The sequence below is a fragment of the Pongo pygmaeus genome, chromosome 10 (assembly GCF_028885625.2).
Source record: "Pongo pygmaeus isolate AG05252 chromosome 10, NHGRI_mPonPyg2-v2.0_pri, whole genome shotgun sequence".
NCBI lineage: Eukaryota > Metazoa > Chordata > Mammalia > Primates > Hominidae > Pongo > Pongo pygmaeus.
The window spans coordinates 119,586,476-119,608,416 of NC_072383.2; the positions used below are offsets into that span (position 1 = coordinate 119,586,476).

General features: G+C 39.9%; 1 protein-coding gene and 1 pseudogene across 1 annotated transcript in view; both read right to left on the reverse strand.

Annotated features, from left to right (window-relative positions):
- SPPL3 (signal peptide peptidase like 3) overlaps positions 1–21,941 on the reverse strand; it is a 139,937-nt gene that overhangs the window by 69,074 nt on the left and 48,922 nt on the right. The window lies entirely within an intron of this gene.
- On the reverse strand, positions 11,929–12,692 carry LOC129009563 (ADP-ribosylation factor 1-like; annotated as a pseudogene).

The following is a 21,941-nucleotide window of genomic DNA, read 5'->3' on the forward strand; positions in this document are numbered from 1 at the left end:
GGGGAACAAGAACGAAACTACGTCTCAAAAAAAAAAAAAAAAAATAGCTATTTGGAGAAAGTGAAATTCTTTTTATTTTACTTGGAAATCCTTATATCCAAGGAAGAAACCCAAGGTTGCCCTCACAGCAGGTCCAAAGCTCACTATACCATATAGGAGGCCTGTTTCCATACTGTAGTTTAATATTAGAGATTTGAGTTGCACAGGAAGACTCTTTAAAAACAGCCAGTGTGTTAGACAAATGTTTTACTGAACACTTCCAAAGTATAAGAGACTATTTTAGGTACCACATCAGCACTATGGGGATCTGGTGATAACTCACTGCTTCTGAGTCAAGATTACAATCTAAGTAATAAGATGTGCATAAAATAACTTTAAATGCACTACAAAGAAATCTAAATTTCAATAAAGGAACATAAGCGCTATAGGAGTTCAGAGGAAGAAGAGATTGCTTCCATTAGAGAAGGTCAAATTAGCCCCTTCTGAAGAGGTAAAATTAGAATTATTCTTGAAGAATAAGTAGGATCTGAAAATGTGAGATCCATTAGGGAGAATAAGATTCAAAAGCAAAGGGTACAATAAGAATGATGGCATAATGACAAAGAAGTGTGGGGCATGTGTTAAGTACTTAGAGCTTTCTTGGAGCATGGGTACCAGAAAGGGAATAGAGGAAAACAGGGTTGGCCAAAGAGGTTAAATGTGACTGTGGCAGGCCTTAAAAAGGAGACAGCCTCGATAGGAAACTAATATAATATTCTAGGAAGAATGTCTGAATCAAGGCAGATACCAGAAACATTTTAACAAATAGGATGGAGAGCATTTGGGAATGACTTAGTATGAGGAGCAAGAGACATGTAGGAATGAAGCTGGGTAAATGAGAAGATGGTAGTAGGTTAATAAAAACATGAAACAAGCCAGGCGCAGTGGCTCATGCCTATAATTGCAGCCCTCTGGGAAGCTGAAGTGGGAGGATCACTTGAGGCCAGGAGTTGGAGACCAGCCTGGGCAACATAGTGAGACTCCATCTCTTCAAAAAAAAAAAAAAAAAAAAAGAAAAAGGAAAAAGAGAAAGAAAGGAGGAAAAACAGATGCATACAAGTAGGGAGAAAAAAGGAGAGTTGTTGAGTTTTAAAGTGTGTGTGTGTGTGTGTTAAGTTTCAAGTGACACAGGAATATTTAAGTGGTGAGATCCATTTTTAATTTATATAACTGAAGTGGGCTGTAAATGTGGGGCTACAGCTGAAAACTGAGATCTCATCTTGACATATACACATGAAGCTGACTGTGAGTCTGCGCAGTACTGACCTTTGAGAATAAGCATGCATACAGGGTGACACATTTTCACATGTGCTCTACTTTAATCCTTATGAAGCAACCTTGTGAGAGAAATATTATGTCTTGAAATTATAGTATTTGGCCTGTAAGTTCTTCCTAGCCAACGAGTTCACAGTTAGAACCAGTTTTATGTTAACCACATCTGCTGAATACAGAAAAAAGGAAACCACCACAGATGGAATTTTAAGTCTTCAGTTTATAACAATCGAGATAGAATGAGAATCTTTCAGTTCATTTTTACTCCTTGTAGCTGCCTGACCCTTCAACACAATCATGTGCTAACCAGTTCCAAGCCAACTATGCCCCTGGTTAACAAGTGGGCAATGGAGTGGTGAAATGTGATCAGAGGTCCATGAAGTCTTTTTGGTTGTCTCTAACAGGGGTTGGAGTGGGCTGTAAGTAGGGGTGGTTGGTGGGGACTCTGCCCTCTGAAGTACCCTTTGAGAGACTGCCCAGAAGAGAGACAGGCCATGAACAGCTTCCCCGTAAATACCTTCATATTCGGGAGGTGGGAAGCAGAGGAGAACCATGGATGTTGCCAACCAAGGAGATGTTAGAAATCTTTGCTAAAACAAATGAAGGCATTTCCTCTCCCCTGTCGCCATACTCCTTCTGCAATCTTACACTCATTCTCCTTTTCTTTCATAGTGAACAGAGATCAGCTGTGCTATTTTCACCATTAGTATGAAAACCAGTAAATGAAGGTCCTATACTACTCTAGTTTAACCAGAGCTAAAAATAACCTTTTGTGTTTCCCTTTCTGTACTCTTTTCATTAACAATAATAAAACAAGTGTTCACAACTGTATGCACATAGTAGGTAAAATATGCCAAAACTATACAATAATTAATCTTTCAAATCATCACATGGAATCTGATACATCTTATAAAAACTAACCCTCCAACTAATAACTGAAACATACATTTCTGAACTATTAATACTTTAGAGATGGAAGAAAAACAGTACAAATCTATTTTATGGGGTGAAAAATGAGGTTCAGGCAGCTTAGTTTGTTGTAACATTCTTGCCTCATTTTGAAACTCTTCGACGTTAATCACCTTGGTATTATATTACCTCTCTGCATACATCTTATTTGTCCTGTCAGACCACAGTCTCCTGGAAAACAGGGACCCTGTTCCAACTTCCTTTTAATGATGTCTAACAATATGCTCCACAGATCGACAGTGCATACTAAATGTCTGTAAAATCAGTTATCACTCAGAAGGGAAGGCAGAAGAAAGCTCTTAGCCAAATAATATATCATTCTAAACTCAGAGTGAAAAATTCATTTTATTTTTGAAACCACACCTACCCTTAACCATCCTCATGATTTATGAAATATTCTCTAAGCATGTAGCCCTTGCTAAACAATAGTTCTTTCGTTATCTCTCCTTCAAGAAATCTAGGCAAGCTTATTCGTTAGTCATAGATGTTATACATACAGTTACAGATGATCAAGAATTCTGACAATGAAGTCTAAGATCTGTCCTCTGACCCACTGTTGCTGTCACTCTTACGACAAAATGAAGGAAGTTTAACATTTTATAGTCAGAAAAATCTTGAGAAAATGTTTTACTGGTTTCATTTCCTTGATTGAAAAACTCTTCTCCCTCTTAAAAGATCTCTTCTATGTTGATAGTATCTTGAAAAACAGTATCCTTACACCTTGATGTAAAAAGCTTAACGTAAAGACAGAAATCTGTGTGGTCTCTCCAAGTCAGTATTACAGAATTCTGGCACTACATATACAAGACCCTGCTATTTTAGGATCACAAGAAACAGCTAGCCTGGGAAAATGAGAGAGAGGTGAACCATTCCTACCATCTTAACAGCCACTTCAAGCAACCACTTGTTCTGCAAATACCACAGGCCCCTTGAGAATCCTTAGATTTGGTTGGTAACTTAAATTCTGGCAACTTCCCTTGCAACAGAACTGTTCTATCTGAAATGGGCATTAGCAACAGAAAACTACGTAACCATATCACATTCTCCTTTGTACTTTTTATGGAATTCAAATGAATTCACATTTCAAAATTGAAGTAAGGTAGCATTTACAACAAATCCAAGCAGATCCATGTGCCATCATTTCTGTAACTTTGGAGTGTGCACCACATTGTCTGTAAAGCTGGCCACCAAGAATGCCTCTCATCTCTGCATACATCTGCTACTCTTCCCACCAAGAAGGGGAGTCTATTTCCCCTCCCCTTGAATCTGGGCTATCCTTGCAACTTTCTCCAACCAAAAGACTGCTACAGAAAGCAAGCTGTGCCAGTTTTAGGCCTACATTGAAAAGAGATCTAGCAGGCTCCACTTTTGCTTTCTTGGCACCTGAAGCTGGCATGCAAGGAAGTCCAGGCTCTCCTGTTGGAAAGAGGCCACACAGAGAAAGAAGCCCAGCAGAAGACAACTACGTGAGAGAGGTTGTGGGGAGGAGCACTTAGACACATCAACCAAAAGCCAGTACCAAGGCTCTAAGCATGTGAATGAGACCATCCTGAATCCTTCAGTGCTGGTAGAGTCTGGCAGACACCACACGGGACAGACACAAACCATCCCAACTCAGTCCTGCCCAAATGCAGATCCGAAGAATCATGAGCAAATGTAACATTTCTGGAAGGACAAAACTTTAAAATGGTAAACAGATTAGTGGCTGCCAGGGGCTAGGGACCGGAGTGAGAATGGAGGGTTAGCACCAGGAAGGTGCGGGATACGCTTACAAAAGGGCAACCCAAGGGATACTTTCAGTGTTAGTTCCATTCACTATCTTGACTGTGGTGGTGCATACAGAAACACAGGCAGGTGTTAAAACTGTACACGCCTTAATATGCACACGTGTGTGTGCACACGTGCATATACGAGCGCAAGTAACCAGGGGTATCTGAATAAGATAAATGGGTTGTATCAATGCCAATATCCTGGTTGTGTTGTTAAGAGTTTTACAAAATGCTGCCCATTGGGAGAAACCAGGTAAAGAGCACATGAGATCTCTCTGCATTGTTTTTTTTTTTTAAATAACTGCATGTGAATCTATAATTATGTCAATAAAAATTTCAAAATGGTGACATTAAGCTACTAGGTTTTGCAGTAGTCTGTTTTACAGCAATAGATAATAGATAACTGATACAGGGCAGTAATATTTTAATGTAACTTGTTAGCTCAGATTTATAAGACTAACTGGCTGTATATCTGATGTTAATAAGTACTAGCTATATTATTAATATGGTTTTATTTTTGCCTAGTTTATCTGCATTTGACCAAACAGTTCTCAATCACAAGCAATAATTGTCCCTTCAACTGGCTAGAGAGAAATGTGAAGAGACAAAAGGCAGATAAGATAAAGGTTAATATTGTCAAAGAGGTACTTTCCTCACATTTTAACAACTCTGAAATTGGAGCGCATTTTATAACTGGCAGCATTTTTTTATTGGTGGTACAAAAATAATGTTAAATCAATAGTCTTCAATTAGCTGAAATACATGATAGTTCTTTCTGAATCCAAATTGGTATTTAGCTGCATTTGAAGGCATTAAAGATTTTTTAATTTTCTATAATGCTTTTTAGCACTGTATTTGTACTTACTCTTTACATCATACAACAACCTTCCATTTATTATCAGAAGGGAATGCAATTCCCGTAAGTCAATAGATAACTTCAACTACCACAATTTACTAGGCAATTAAAAATACCGACCTAAAAAGGAAAAATCAAAAACTACAACATGGCAGAGACTGCAAACTTCCTTCCAACATTTATTCTCTCCCTCTTTTTTGGTAAAATAATCCTGATTTTTAAAATAATACATTTCCAACCTTTCCTGCAGCTGTTACATATACACACACACACATGACTAGTGCCTAAATTCTGACAATATCAAAATGGTATAGTCTCTACTATCCAGGTGTGTTGGTGGGCGCCTGTAATCCCAGTTACTGGGAGGCTGAGGCAGGAGAGTCACTTGAACCCAGGAGGCGGAGGTTGCAGTGAGCCAAGATCACATCACTGCACTCCAGACTGGGTGACTGAGCAAGACTTCGTCTCAAAAAATAAAATAAAAATAAAAATAAATAAAACTCAGACACAGTGATTATAAACACAGCCCACACTTACTACTTAAAACAAAGGAACTGTCTTAAACAAAGCTATAAAATACTTTATCAAAACAAGGAAGAATAAAAGGACGTAGACATATAAAGGATCCTTACGAAAGGCTAGAAAAAGAATTGGTCTCCTGAAAGATGGACTATCTGAATTCGGTAGGTTATCAGATACAGGCTCAAGTGCAATGAATGCGTATTTATTTTTTCCTTATCAGCTCTACAGGAGAGGTGTGACTCTGTAGTAGACCCTTGTTGGATAGTTCTCCAGCATACTTTCTTCCTTCCTCTCCTAGGAGAACCCTGATTTGGACTGTACTCACTCCCAGCTCCAGCTTATCCCAAACTGCGACCAAAAACAAGCACACAGCCAAGGCAGATCAATCAGGGCCAAGAAGATGTGATTCGGGGACTTCCATTTAAGCCTCCTGGGAACGCTGTCCTAGTCAGTGTGGAGGATCAAGTCTTGGCTGAAGCCAGATTTACCTGGATTTTTCAGTTACTCTATTGGAAAAACTTCTTTATCACTTAAGCCATTTGGACTCTCTGTTCTGTTATTTGCATCCAAACATTCAACAGATAAAATTTTTAGAGTAATCAAGGACCCTATGTGAAGTCAGAATTAGAGGTATTGCCAAGGTACCTATTGGTATCTATAATAGTTACCATTCCAAGAGAGTAGTCAGACTCAAAAAACCTCATGAGCTTTCCTGAACTCATCTTAAATTTAAGTCTTTTTCTTTAAATAACCAAAGGTGGGAAGTAGCATACTAAAATTCCTAACTCTGCAGCTAAATGATTTTTTCAGTATGTATGTACATGTGACAACACATTTTTTCACTGGACTAGTCAACAACTACATTAAGAAACAATAAGATACAGACTGTAAAACAGTGCAGTCACTTCGGAAAACAGTTCAGCTCCTCAAATTGTTAAACACAGAATTACTATATGACCCAACAATCCCACTCCTAGGTATACAGTCAAGAGAACTGAAAACACACGCACATATATACAAAAAAAATGAACACAAATGTTCAAAGCAGCAGTACTCATGACAACTCAAAGGCAGAAATAACCCAGATGTCCACCGAGAAATAAACAAATTGTGCTATATCCGTGCAATGGAATATTTTGGGCCATAAAAAGGAGTAAAATTTGGCCTAGCGTGGTGGCTCATGCCTGTAAACCAGACACTTTGGGAGGCCGAGGCGGGTGGATCACGAGGTCAGGAGTTCAAGACCAGCCTGGCCAAGATGGTGGAACCCCGTCTCTACTAAAAATACAAAAATTATCCGGGCTTGGTCGCAGCGCCTGTAATCCCAGCTACTTGGAAGGCTGAAGCAGGAGAACTGCTTGAACTGGGGGGGTTGAAGGTTGCAGTGAGCTGAGATCACACCACTGTACTCCAGCCTGAGCGACAGAGTGAGACTCTGTCTCAAAAAAAAAAAAAAAAAAAACAGTAAAATACTAATACTTGCTTGACATGGATGAACCCTAAAAACATGAAAGCTAAGTGAAAGAAGTCAGACACAAAAGGCCATATATATTGGATGATTCTATTTATATGAAATGTCCAGAATAGGCAAGGAGATTAATAGTTACTTAGGGCTGGGGTGGGAAAAAAGGGGAACGGAAAATGAATGTTCATGTGTACGGGTTTCTCTTTGACGGGGATAAAAATTAGTGATGATGATTGCACAACTAAAAACCAGAATTGTGGCCAGACGCGGTGGCAGCACTTTGGGAGCCTGAGGCAGGTGGATCGCTTGAGCTCAGGAGTTCAAGACCAGCCTGGGCAATATGGAAAAACCCCATCTCTACAAAAAATACAAAAATAGCTGGGTGTGGTGGTGCGCACCTGTAGACCCAAGCTACTTGGGGGGCTGAGGCAGAAGGATGGCTTGAGCCTGGGAGGCGGAGGTTGCAGTGAGGTGAGATTGTGCCACTACACCCCAGTCTGGGCAACAGAGTGAGACCCGGTCTGAAAAAATGAAATAAAAATAAAAACATCGCTTCAACCCAGGGGGTTGCAGTGAGCCAAGATTGTGCCACTGCACTCCAGATTGGGCAAAAGAGTGAGACTCCATTTCATTCATTCATTCATTCATTCATTAATAAATAACCATAGAATTCTATATTATGAAGGGATGAATTTTACGGTCCATGAAAAACTTACTAAAAAAAGAAACAGGCCAGGCGCAGTGGCTCATGCCTATAATACCAGCACTTTGGGAAGCTGAGACAGGTGGATCACCTGAGGTCAGGAGTTCGAGACCAGCCTGACCAACATGGAGAAACCCCGTCTCTATTAAAAATACAAAATTAGCCAGGTGTGGTGGTGCACGCCTGTAATCCCAGCTACTCCGGAGGCTGAGGCAGGAGAATCGCTTGAACCCGGGAGGCGGAGACTGCGGTGAGCCATGGTCATGGCACTGAACTCCAGCCTGGGCAACGAGAACGAAACTCCATCTCAAAAAAAAAAAAAAAGAAACAATGAGATATACAATACTTTGAACTATTAAAATCTTTATTATTCTTCAGTTTTCTTTGCTAGTGTACTTTTAAGTTAAAAAAATAGTTTTATATACATATATGCACAAAACATCTGGATGTCTCCCCGTCCCAACTCAGTTTCTCATTACAGAGTCCTGGAACCTTCACGTTATGGGAGTATGAGAAACAAAAGGCCAAACTATAATTATTTTTTGTAAAAGGGTGGAAAGAGAAATTGCCTCTGTTTGTTCATTCATCTGAATTACGTTAAATTACTTGACTGTGTAAGTCAGAAGTTCTGGAATATGAAACAAAATGTATTAATTGGGCAAGTCCCAGTCTGTGCTTTATACAATTAGCCCAATGTTACAAAAACAAGTATCCCTTGTTATCCAAATCTATTCAGTTTCTGAGTTTGGAAAGTGAAAGGTCAAACACAGAGTGGCAACTGGGTTTCCTTTGGTCAGAGAGGCTCAAAATCTGACAAGCTAGCAATTACTTCTTTCTTCAAAGCAAAATAAGCATCAATATAACATAGCTTTCTGCTTTTACCACTAATCAATAGCCCGAGTCACAGGATTACTGGCTTGTATATTTAAGTGTGCACCTGTACTATTAGGCATTTAAGGCAAAATTCGACACTAAACTATTATATCTAAAACGTCCATCATGCCCCAATATTTCTTGATATCTGGAATAGTAAATTTGAGGATCTGCAGGCTGAATTTTTTTAGATCACCAATACATACTGTGTACAGTATTCCAGATAGAAAATAAATGGTTTAAAATTGTGACGGCAAGAAGGGCTCAAAATCTGAAATTGTGGCCCAGAATCACACATAGAAAGTTGGCATTTTTTAGGTAGATAAGAAGAGGGAACACAGTTATAAACATCCCGTGAAGGTGTACTTGATTCATAAAAGTAATAATAGCAACGAGCACCACAAAGTTAAAGACATCTACAAACAATTATTAGAAACTTGTTCCTCGACCTAAGATAACGGCAGAACATTACACTATACACTAAGAGGCTACAGATAATGGAGATGAGTTTACTCATAGGTTATAATATGTTCCCCAAAAAAATGGTCCTGAAGAAATTATTTTTCAATAATAGTAGAAAAGGAAAAATTAGTCCATTTGGGCTGCTATAAGAAAATACCTTAGACTGGGTAATTATAAACAACAGAAATGTGTTTCTTCCAGCTCTAGAGACAGGGAAGTCCAAGATGCAGGTGCCAGTAGATTCTGTGTCTGGTGAGGACTCACTCTGCTTCATTGATGGCAGCTTCTCGGTGCGTCCTCACGTGGTGGAATGGGCTAACAAGCACTTTTGGGCCTCTTTCATAAGGGCACTAATCCCATTAACGAGGGATGTGCCCTCATCACTTAATCACTTACCAAAAGGCCCCCATCTCTTAACACCACCACACTGGAGATTAGGTTTCAACATACGAATTGGGTGGGTGGAGGGAGGGGACACATTCAGACCACAGCACACAGTATTGAAAACAGAGGCCTTAACATTCATGGTTAATAGAAAAAACGCCATTTTTAAAATGCAGAAGGACCTGCTGATCAGTGACTTAGAAACTGGAGGAGGCACTACACATAGAAAACAACTTCAACTATGCATTCTGCACTATTTCTAGGTTCAAATATATTAAATTACAGCCCCAAACTAGTAGACTCAGTTACTTAGCATATCCCCAGGAGTGCAGCTACAAGAGGACCTCTGTGCCTATGCTTCATTCGACAGTGTTCACAGTGAATGGATCACAGTTCCACTACATGTCTGGGTTCACAGGTAGGAGGTATACATACACAAGTTATAACATAGAGTGACATTTCTATAGATTCACATTAGATAAAAAGTACATGTTTGGCTGGGCGTGGTGGCTCATGCCTGTAATCCCAGCACTTTGGGAGGCCAAGGCGGGCAGATCACGAGGTCAGGAGATCGAGACCATCCTGGCTAACATGGTGAAACCCCATCTCTACTAAAAATACAAAAAATTAGCAGGGCGTGGTGGCGGGCACCTTTAGTCCCAGCTACTCAGGAGGCTGAGGCAGGAGAATCGCTTGAACCCAAGAGGCAGAGGTTGCAGTGAGCTGAGATTGCACCACTGCACTCCAGCCTGGATGAGAAGAGCGAAACTCTGTCAAAAAAAAAAAAAAAAAAAAAAAAGTACATGTTTGCTATCCCCATTCTGTCTTAGAAAACACAATTACCTGTTACATCTATTCTTGATACAATCTTTTGTGATTTAAGACTTGCCTATAATCACCGTCTCCTTCACTTCTCTCCTTGACCCATTCATATCTACTCTACTGAGAATGTGCTTGTCAAGATTATGAGTGACCCTCAAAGCCAATATTCCTGCTGTTATTCAACTTAACCTCTCTGTAGCATCTGACAGTCCCTCCTTCTTGAAATTTTCAGCTTTTGGTTTCTCCGACACCACCAACTACTGGTTTCCTCCCACCTCACTAGCTGTTCCTGCTCAGTCACATCTGCCAGATCCTTTCTCCTAGAGTTCCCAGGGCACTAGGTGTCCTCCTCTTCCCAGTGTACACAATTTCCCTAGTGATCTTAGAAAGTTCAACAGTTTCAAAACATTTGTTCTCAGGCCAGGCGGGGTGGCTCATGCCTGTAATTCCAGCACTTTGGGTGGCTGAGGTGGGTGGATCACTTGAGGTCAGGAGTTTGAGACCAGCCTAGCCAACATGGTGAAACCCTGTCCTGTCTCTACCAAACATACAAAAATTAGCCAAGCATGGTGGTGCGCACCTATAACCCCAGCTACCTGGGAGGCTGAAGCAGAAGAATTGCTTGAACCCAAGAGGCGGAGGTTGCAGCAAGCCAGGGTTGCGCCACTGCACTCAAGTCTGGGCAACGAAGCGAGATTCCTCCCAAAAATATAAAATAAAATAAAATAAAATAAATTAAACTAAACTAAACTAAAATAACACAAAACAAAACAAAACATTTGTTCTCTGCTGCTTAATCATAAACCTACACCTGTAGCCCTGGCTTCTTCCTGGAATGCCAGTCATATATTTGATTGCAAATTTGATATCTCCAATTGGCTAATAGGTATCTTAAACTTAAAATCGACAAAATAGAACTCTTGATTTTTCTCAAAAACCTGCTTTCCCCCCAGTTTTCACTGTTTCAGTAAAGGCACCACCCACCCTAGCATTAATGGCAAAATCTACAGCACAAGTAAATGCACCATACCTCCAAAACATAGCCCAAACCCTTCCACTTCTCTTTCTCTGTTATTAGCACCCTAATTCAAGTTACTACCAACTACACTACTGCAATAGTCTCCTAACTAGTCTTACTCCCATTCTCCTTCGCTCAACACACACACAACCAATTCTTTATGCGTGAAGTGCATTACCGTGCCTGTTTAAAATCCTCTAATAGCCTCCCATCATGCTGATAAAACCCAAGCTCCTGTCTACCTATCTGATCTTAATCTTACCCTTCTTTCCCAACTGCCCGACCCCCACACCCCTTCTTTCCCGACTGCCCGACCCCCACACCCCACACACATGGCTGAGTGCCCTTTGACTTCTCAATACAAACACTGTGTCAGTTTCGCTGGTCTTCTTTCTGCTTTTTAATACCCAACTCATTCCCACTTTAGGACTATTCCCTCTGCTTAGAATGTGCTTCCTATGATCTTTTTATGGCTGGGTTTTTTTTTTTTTTTTTTAAAGCAAAAGACAAAAACCAACCACCAAAATGGATCTCAACAGAGTTCTAAAGCCAAGGGCGTGCCCAGCTCTCACAACACAGCGACTCCCAGAGGCCAAGGGCCCATGGGCCTACATCCCCCCTCAGCACCGAACAGTGAGTTGACTTTTCTTTTTACAATTAAAAAAAAAAAAAAAAAAGCTGACTAATATTGCACAGGAGTAACAGAAACTGTCTAATTGGAAACAGAAACTATTTACATTGAATAAAAAGCCTGGCTGCAGGCTGCATGTGCCACATTTACAGCACAGCGTGATGCACACGGTGACCGAACCATGGAGGCAGCTTCTGCACTCACACCGGAGCCACGTGTTTGCCACGAGAGTAAAGCAGAGGACGAGAGGAGTGAGAGGGAGGGGTGTCGCATTCACTTCTGGTTCCGGAGCGGACTAGACAGCCAGCCCAGTCCTTGATATAGCCCATCGCCACTGGTGGCACAGGTGGCCTGAATGTACCAGTTCGTGTGGCAAAGGGAGTGCAGCCCCAGCTTGTCTGTGGTCCCTGCTGCATTCACGGCGTTGCAGAGGTCCTGCTTGTTGGCAAACCCCAGGAGGACAGCATCCCAGAGCTCGTCCTCGGCCAGCATCCTCATGAACTCCTCACAGTCCTCAATCATACGCCCTCTGTCAGTGCTGTCCACTACGAAAATCAGGCCTGTGTGTTCTGGAAGTAGTGGCACCACAGAGGCCGGATCTTGTCCGGGCCGCCCACGCCCCACACAGTGAAGCGAATATTCTTGTACTCCATGGTTTCCACGTTGAAGCCTATGGTGGGAATGGTGGTCACCATCTCCCCCAGCTTAAGCTTGTACTGGACTGTGGTCTTCCCTGCAGCATCCAGGCCCACCATGAGGATGCACATTTCTTTTCTGTCAAAAAGGCCCTTGAAGAGGTTGGCAAAGACGCTATGTTCCCCACGCTTGTGGACAGGTGGAAGGATGCTGGGAGGGGTACCTCAGTGGCTGCTGCTCCGAGCCAGGTACTGGTTTTGCTCCCACCAGGGCTGGCTCTTTCTTGTTCTTCAGACAGCAACTTAAATGTCACCTTCTCAGACAGGCATTTTCTGCCTACCTAATTTCAGAGCCACCCCAATTACTATTTTAATTGCTTAGAATCCATTATCTATCTATCTATCTATTTTTTTTTTTGAGGCACAGTCTTGCTCCGACGCCCAGGCTAGAGTGTGGTGGCGCAATCTTGCTCACTGCAAGCCTCTACCTCCTGGGTTCAAGCGATTCTTATGCCTTAGCCCCCAGGTAGCTGGGACCACAGGTGCATGCCACCATGCCCAGCTAATTTTTGTATTTTTAGTAGGGATGGGATTTCACTATGTTGGCCAGGCTGGTCTCACAGTCCTGTCATTATTGATATTTTCCTTAGGGTTAGCTCTGTGAGAGCAAGGGCCTTGATGCTTCATTCACTGTTAGAACAGTGCCTGGCACATACATAACAAGAGCTCAGTAAATATTTTAAGTGACTGAATAACTGAAAAGTAGGGACATTCCAAGAGTATCAATAAAATAATTTTCTAACTTCATAAATTCATTTCAAACACATGCGCAGTAATGACATATTTGTTTAGCATGGCAATTTTATCAAAGATATATGCTGGGCTCTTTAAATAGATTTTCAATTATATTAAAAGCAAGGGAATCTTATAGTTTTAAATTGACAAAATAATCGACAGTGTCTGGTTTACTTGCATAGCTGCTAGTATTTCCATTTAAAATAGTTACCTTAGAATTTTAAAGCCTGAGCATGTTTTATTCTATAAAAGCTATGGAGAGTAAAACGGTAAGCTACGGTTGATCTGCTTACTTAGTGTATGCTATCTAACAGTGGAAAGAGAAGTCTCAAAATTGGAGTTTTAAAAACTTGCAACAAATTAGATAAAATTTTTTAAGAATAACAAAGCTCTCAAGAAAAATCACTTTTTTAAAATAAAAAAATGGCTTGTGGCAAGCTGGCAAAATGGAATAGAAGTGGTCATGTTTTGGGCATTTAGTTGGGCCATTTATAAAGTTTCTGAACTGGTTTCACGGACATTCTTGGGACAGATTCCGTATTTTTGTTTGCCAGATAGAGGGCAGGAAGAAAACGCCCAACAGAGTTCATGTGGGTGGCAGCGCGGAGGTTTCTTTCAGGCCCTCAACTGCGTGTTTATATTGTGCCAGCAAACTCTGTGGTTAAGCTTGTGCAGTAATTAAGTAGTATGTTTATTATAACTAAATCTCAATAGACTTTTCTAAGATTTCCCCTCAGGCTCAGGGAGAAGTAAAATAGGATTCTGACTTATAAACCCAGATAAATGAAGTTCTATGTTACTGAATACCTGCACCAATAGCCTCAAACTTCATTATGCATAAAACCAAACATAACGAAAAGAGAAAAATAAATTCAAACAAAATAAACCAGAAGAAAGGAGATGTAACATCAATTTCAACACTAATTAGAGAGGGAAAAAAAGAGAAGAATTTAGCGTCTCTTTGGGGATAGTGGAAATATGAATTCAGGTTTTATTTATTTATTTATTTATTTATTTATTTATTTATTTATTCATTAAGACAGGGTCTCACTCTGTCACCCAGGCTGGAGTGCAGTGGTGTGATCTTGGCTTACTGCAACCTCTGCCTCCTGGGTTCAAGCAATTCTCCAGCCTCAGCCTCCCAAGGAGCTGGGACCACAGGTGTGTGCCACCACACCTGGCTAATTTTTGTATCTTTTGTAGAGACAATGTTTCACTATGTTGCCCAGGCTGGTCTAGAACTCCTGAGCTCAAAGCGATCTGCCTGCCTTGGCCTCCCGAAGTGCTGGGATTACAGGCGTGAGTCACCACGTCTGGCCTTATTTTTTATTTTTTTAAGTAGAGGCGGGTCTCATTCTGTTGCCCAGACAGTTTGAAACTCCTGAGCTCAAGTGATCCTCCCACCTTGGCTTCCAAAAGTGCTAGGATTACAGGTGTGAGCCACCACACCTGGCCTTGGTTTAAAGTAACCACTGAACTGCCTTTGAATCTAGTAAAAAGAGAGCTAATATTTATAATTAATATTCCACACCAGAGAACTGTCTTTCTGTTCTCCTGTACCTGAGTACCATAATCACCCTGGGTCTGTCCCCTGGCTTTCAAAATGCCACATTGAATCTGAACTGTGCTCATTTTAACTACCGAGATAAAGGAGATAATCACAAGTTTGGGGAGAGAGTGATTTTTATAAGTGGCTGAATGTCTGGTGACAGAAAAAGGGAAGTAAGGCATTACATAAAACTTAAAACAAAATCTAGTTTTGTTCATCACACTGGTGTGAGATAAGGTGGTGGTGGTGCATGTGCACAAGTAAGAGCAGATTCTGACCTGCACTACTTACCAGCTTCTGATGAACTCAGCAGCCGAATCTATTAAAGGGAGAGGAAATTCACTAGCACTGCCCTGACAGAATCTCAAGGTTGCTCTAGTTTGCACTATAAGCAAAGTTGTACTTGCAGTGTTGTTCTCCAACAGCCACTTTCTAATGTACCAGGATCGGGATATATCTCAAGGAGTCAGAAGAAAGGCCAAACCGCAGCTGTAAGATCGCACTGAGGACTACAGGGACACCATGGGTCTAGAGTTATTCTCACAATCACAGAAATAAGCCCTCAAGTTAAAGTGCTTGAACCTGGCAGGGAGCCCAAGCAGGGGAGAATACCAAAACTGCTATTTCTTGTCCAATCTAGTGACTGAGAATAGTGGTATCATTAACACAATGGCAAGGGTTTGCTTTAACTAACTTACTTGCCCCCCCACACCCCAGAAAGTGCTAGTCTGACAAACAAGTATTATTTTAGAATTGCTGTATTATTTTAGTCATCTGCATATTTTCCATCGACTTATAAATTAATCTATATATTTAACATAAGCCATATTGACAATTTTCATAACTACTAATTGTTCCATTTCTCAAAAATCAATTAAATCCAAAAGGTTACAAAGGGAAAGGTCAGATTTCTCAAAGGTGCTTTAAATTACTGCTCTTTTACCATAACTCACTATATCTAATGTGTAAGAAAACAGTAAGGGAAAAAATGCCTTAAAATTTTGTGCATAAATTACTTTTTATCACTTTAGTGTAATAACACTAATGATCAGTGAGCAAGCTACAGGTGATTTGTGTAACATTCAATTTTGGTTTTTTTTTTTTTTGGCCATCTTTCAAGACCCAGGATGTAATACAAACTTGATTACTATGTAAATATCCATCTCTACAAAAAATTTAAAACTTAGCTGGGCATGGTGGCACATGTCTATATTCTTAGACATGCTCCAGGAGGCTGAGATGGGAGGGCTGCGTGAGCCCAGGAATTTAAGGCTGCAGTGAGCTATAGTCAACGCCCCTGCATTCCAGACTGAGCAACAGAGATCCTCTCTCTAAAACCAGAGGAAGAAAACGAAAAACAAAAGAAAACAATAATAATAAATAGTAAAACTAAACCTAAACTTTACCTGATACTCTCTTTCCCTCTAACAAAGTTACTCGAGATGGGCTCAACTCTAACAAGCATCTAAATCAGTACTCTAAAGATAAAAAATAATTTCGGGTAATCGATACCAACTTCTACAAAGTTGTAGCCAACTGGCAACACAATCTCTGAAGGTAGTCTATTGTTTAAGTAGATACGAATAGATTAATGAGCCACCACAGAGGCAAGTGAAATAGGATGCTCTGCCCACACTAGCAATGGCTTAAGGTTACCAATATATAGCAAATACAGGTAAAATGTAGACATGTTGAGAAGATTTCCTTTGAATTTTACTTAGAAAATCCAAATAGCTCTAAAAAACATCAATATATACTCTGTACAAAGTGATTTTTGCACATGGCATCTGAAAATATGTCCAAGAAAATTTCTAGCTTCTATCAGGCATGCTAGTTAGCTATGAGGAAGCTTGACTAGTGCACAATGCATGTAGTCTTTACCTTTTGGGACCAGGAAAATCCTATTTATCTGAGACTCCTGAAAACCACTCTGGGTTACAGGTTCTGGATCTTCTCACACATACCCTCTCCCTACAATTCTCATGTCCTCAGGCCTTACCACTTCTTTGTGACAGCTGCTGCTTTATAAAGACATAATTCTAGTGTGAAGTATTTCTACTGGAAAATCTGGGATTGACAGGATGTTGACAAGGACTCAGTAAAAATAACCATTCCTAACAGAGTATGTAGATACAAACAGGCAGTCACTGGTCAGAAGCTTTCCTCAGCTGAGTCACCCGGCAATGGAAAACCCCAAGTTTGCACCTGAGAGGCTCTGAAATACTACCCTCTGGAGTGCAAATATAAAACACATTAGGCTTGGAGAAACTGTTCTAAAGCAACTTGTTGGACCAGCTAGATTTAGAAATATAATGGATGGTTGGTAAAAGGTAACTCTAGGGGCTGCCAAGAGAACTCAGTTCCAAAAACCCTTCCCATAAAATTAGGCTTTCCAGAGACACACATCTTAGATGTTCCAGAGGTTTATGAGTCCTCTCTGCTGCCCCTTTCAAATCTAAATACTTACTCAAAGTCTCTAGACCCATCTGTTAAGGCCAAAGGAAATCTTCTCAACATGTCTACACCATAGAAGTTTATGCCGCATTGTAAGGAAGTCTAAAAGGCCAAATGAATGCACAGCTACTTGGGAGGCTGAGGTGGGAGGATTGCTTGAGCCCAAGAGTTCAAGACCAGCCTGGACAACATAGTGAGACCAGCCTTTAAAAAAAACAAAAACAAAAGCCAAATGCTGCTATTCTGGATTTCATACTACGAAAAAGAATGAAAGAATGTTAGTTTTTTGACAGTGGATGTTAGGGTTTCTCAAACACTTACCCTTTTTAAATATGAGTAACATCCTATATTAGTTTCCTACTGCTGCTGTAGAAATTACCACAAATACTGACTTTACACAAGCTTATTCTCATAGTTGCGGAGGTCATGAATCTGAAATCGGTTTTATAGGGCTGGTTCCCTGTGAGGGCTCTGAGGAAAGAATGTGTCCTTGCCTTTTTCATCTTCTAGAGGACCATCTGCATTCCTTGGCTTACATTCCCTTCATCGATCACTACAACCTCTTGTTTCCATCGTCAAATCTGCTACCACTCACTCTGGTGTGCTCACCTCTTCCAAGGACCTGTGTGATTATATTGGGCTAGATAATCCAGGAGGATTATATATCCAGATAATCCAGGATAATCTCCTCATCTCAAAATTCTTAATTTGATACATCTACAAAGTCTCCTTTCCTATAATCATAGGTTCTAGAATTCTAGAGATTAGGACACGGACATCTTTTAGGGGTCATTATTCAGCCTACCACACAATTACCAGATTTAAAATTCTATGAAGTACACTTACCTACAGTATCTCATTTAGATACTTACAAGGTGTTATCATTCCTAATGAATGAGAACGCGGGTCTAGAAACTTCATTGCTTAGCCACAGTGATATAGTCAAAAAACTAGAACTCAAACTAGAGCACATGGCCCTAGAGACCATGTAGCAGCAGCATACACCACTTCTCCACCGGGCTGCCTGTAAATCGCTGGCCTTTGGCCTCTCATTTTCTTATACAGCTTTTTTTTAAAATCATACTCATAGTCCAAACTGCAATCTACCAAAAAAAGTAGCCCACATCAGAGATTCCTCAAATGTTCTCAGGTCATGGCTCCCTTAAAATCTCAGTCATTTTTTTTGCGGCATACCTGATGCCAAAAGAAATGCTGTTCAGTCGAAGCAGTATTTGTGTCCTAACAGCTCCGGAGCTTCTGGGCACTCCATCACTTCTCAAATCTTAGAATCAGATGGGACACTGCCACTCTCGTTTCCTGTTTCACATTCTTTTTTGTTTTTTTTTGAGACAGGGTTTCACTCTGTCACCCAGGCAGGAGTGCAGTGGCGCAAACACGACTGACTGGAGCCTTGACCTCCCCGGCTCAGGTGATACTCCCAGCTCATCCTCCTGAGTAGCTGGGACTACAGGTGAGTGCTACCACACCTGGCTAATTTTTGCATTTTTTGTAGAGACAGGGTTTCGCCACGTTGCCTAGGCTGGACTTGAACTCCTGGGCTCAAGCGACCTGCCCGCCTCAGCCTCCCAAAGTGCTGGGATTATAGGCGTGAGCCACCATACCTGGCCCGTTTCACACTGATTTTCAAACAGTACTGCTTTTATTTCACAGCAATGGCCAAAATCCCAGCTTTGCAAAGATATGGCACCATCAAAAGGAATTTAGTGATTTAATGCTGAATTGTGAACTACCTTAAGCTATTAGTTTGTATGATATCTAACAGATGTCATTATGTTTCACTGAAGGTTAAAAATACTCTGCGATACCCACGTGAGTTTGAACCTGCAGGCCTGCGCTCCTCACATTACTGCTTGTACACTCCTGTTCTGACAAAAGTGTGCTCTCTGTTATGCAAAGTGCATAGCTGAAGCTCCAGATAATGGGCTCAGACAAATAATTTAGGAAACTCCCAGTTTGTCATCGTACATATTTACATGCCAATTTGACATTTTCTATTAAAGATATATATCTTTATTATATTTATATATTCATATATATTTATATATACATATTATATATATGAAATATACATTTCATATAATATATACATACATATTATATATGAAATATATATTTCATATAATATGTATATATACATACATATTATATATATGAATATATATTTCATATAATATGTATATATACATACATATTATATATATGAATATATATTTCATATAATATGTATATATACATACATATTATATATATGAATATATATTCATATAATATATACATATTATATGAATATATATTTCATATAATATATACATATTATATATGAATATATATTCATATAATATATACATATTATATATGAATATATATTTCATATAATATATACATATTATATATGAATATATATTTCATATAATATATACATATATATGAATATATATTTCATATAATATATACATATTATATATGAATATATATTTCATATAATATATACATATTATATATGAATATATATTTCATATAATATATACATATTATATATGAATATATATTTCATATAATATATACATATTATATATATTTTTTAAGACGGATTTTCACTCTTGTCGCCCAGGCTGGAGTGCAATGGTGCATTCTCGGCTTACTGCAACCTCCACCTCTTGGGTTCAAGAGATTCTCCTGCCTCAGCCTCCCGAGTAGCTGGGATTACAGGCACCTGCCACCATGCCTGGCTAATTTCTTTGTATTTTTAGTACAGACAGGGTTTGACTGTGTTGGCCAGGCTGGTCTTGAACTCCTGACCTCAGGTGATCCGCCCGCCTCAGCCTCCCAAAGTGCTGGGATTACAGGCATGAGCCACCACGCCCGGCCTAAAGATATATTCTTTACCATCATCTTATCTGCTCATCCACTTTTTTTCCTAAGGCAAGCAAATGAAGGAAAATGTGTATGGTAAATATTTGATTTCTAAGTCTACAGAACTATATTACATCTACAAGCAGAGAATTCCTGTTAGACAAATAAAGTACACTGACATTTTTATCTGCCCAAAGGAATTGCACTTACTCATTCAAATGTCACATGGACAAACATCTGACACCAAACATAAAATTTTTTCCTTAGTAACTTCTAAAAATGTACACAATAGTAGCAAAACAAGAAGCTGTAACAAACCATCGTATTCCTAATTCTTTTGATATAAATTTTAGACTAAGAAGAAGATATGATGCGCACCAAAGCACATGGAAAGGAAGTTTCAGCATTTGTTCAAAATGATTAAATTCATGGATCTTCTAGACCAGTGGTTCTCAAAGCTGATGGTGTATCCAAATCACCTGGAGGATTTGTTAAAACACAGATCGCTGTGCCTACCCCAGAGTTTCTGGTTCAGCAGATCTGGGGCAGAGTCAAGCATTCATAAATTTCTAAAAAGTTCCCAGGCAATACAGATGCTACTACTAGTCCAAAGACCATACCTTAAAAATCAGTTTTAGATAAAATTCACATTTTCACAGCAATTCAGAAAAATTACTGAATATATTATGAAAGCAAGTGAGATGAATTTTTATTTGGAATAGCAAAAAACAACAACAACAAAACCCAACCCCCAAAACCACCGCATGAAAACGAACACCACCACCACCACACACATGCACACACACACACACACACACACACACACACACACACACGCACACACACACGGGGGAAAAAAAGGCCAGAGGGAGAAGAAAACCCCACAGTGACAGTTCCCCAAACAGGATAAACCTAGCTACTCAAAGTGAATTACTCATGACTGTGCAAGTTATCAATGTACCCTTTATTGGCGGCTCTTCAAGGAGTAAATGTGAGAACACATGTGGCAGCCTCCTGTGAGGTGGGTAGAGGAAACTGACCCAAGGAAATCAGAAAAGCCAAGGGTTTACCATGAAGCACCTAAAAAATTCTCCACATTAGTGGGAGGTAAACATGGTCCACCCCTAAACAATTTTAGAATGCTGAAGAAACTAAGTTTTGGTGACATGTGTCGAATTATACTCTAGTAGTCTGATGTTAAGTAAATCTAGTCCTGCCAACATACAATGGAGAAGTAAGCAAGCCGACAGCACGGGTTTTTTTCTTTTTCTTTTCTTTTTAAGTCATGGCAGCTATGTGCTGTGTGACCACCTTCCTTTTGTAACAGCTACACCTATAAATCACTAAAACAATAATTGATGGGCAAGAGCCTGAGGTGCTATCAAAGCCAAATACGTGTTAAATTATATATTCTGTATATTTTATTAAGGCAAGAAACCATTTTAATAATACTAAAAAGATTTTCAAAAAGACTCAAGCAAAAATGACTGTCAATTGGGTCTAAAATTCAGTCAGCCTGAATGCCCCAAAGTCTAAGGAAGCATCATGAAGTTACAAACCTTTCCAAAGGTCAACAACAAGAAGCTAACTTCCTATTATTCCTACTCCTTTTAAATAACAGTCATTACCAAGTGTTTCCAAAGCGGGGCATTTGTTTTGTTATGATCAAAACCTGCTTAACTGAGGAAAAACAGTGCAATGAGAATATTCTTATATTTATGACATTCAAGATCACTATTTGGACCTCAGAACACGTCAGGATTTTTGGAGCACCTGCATATAACTGTCTCATGATGACCCTCCACAAGGGGCAGGGAAGGGGCAGGGGAGGGGCAGGGGAGGGGCAGGG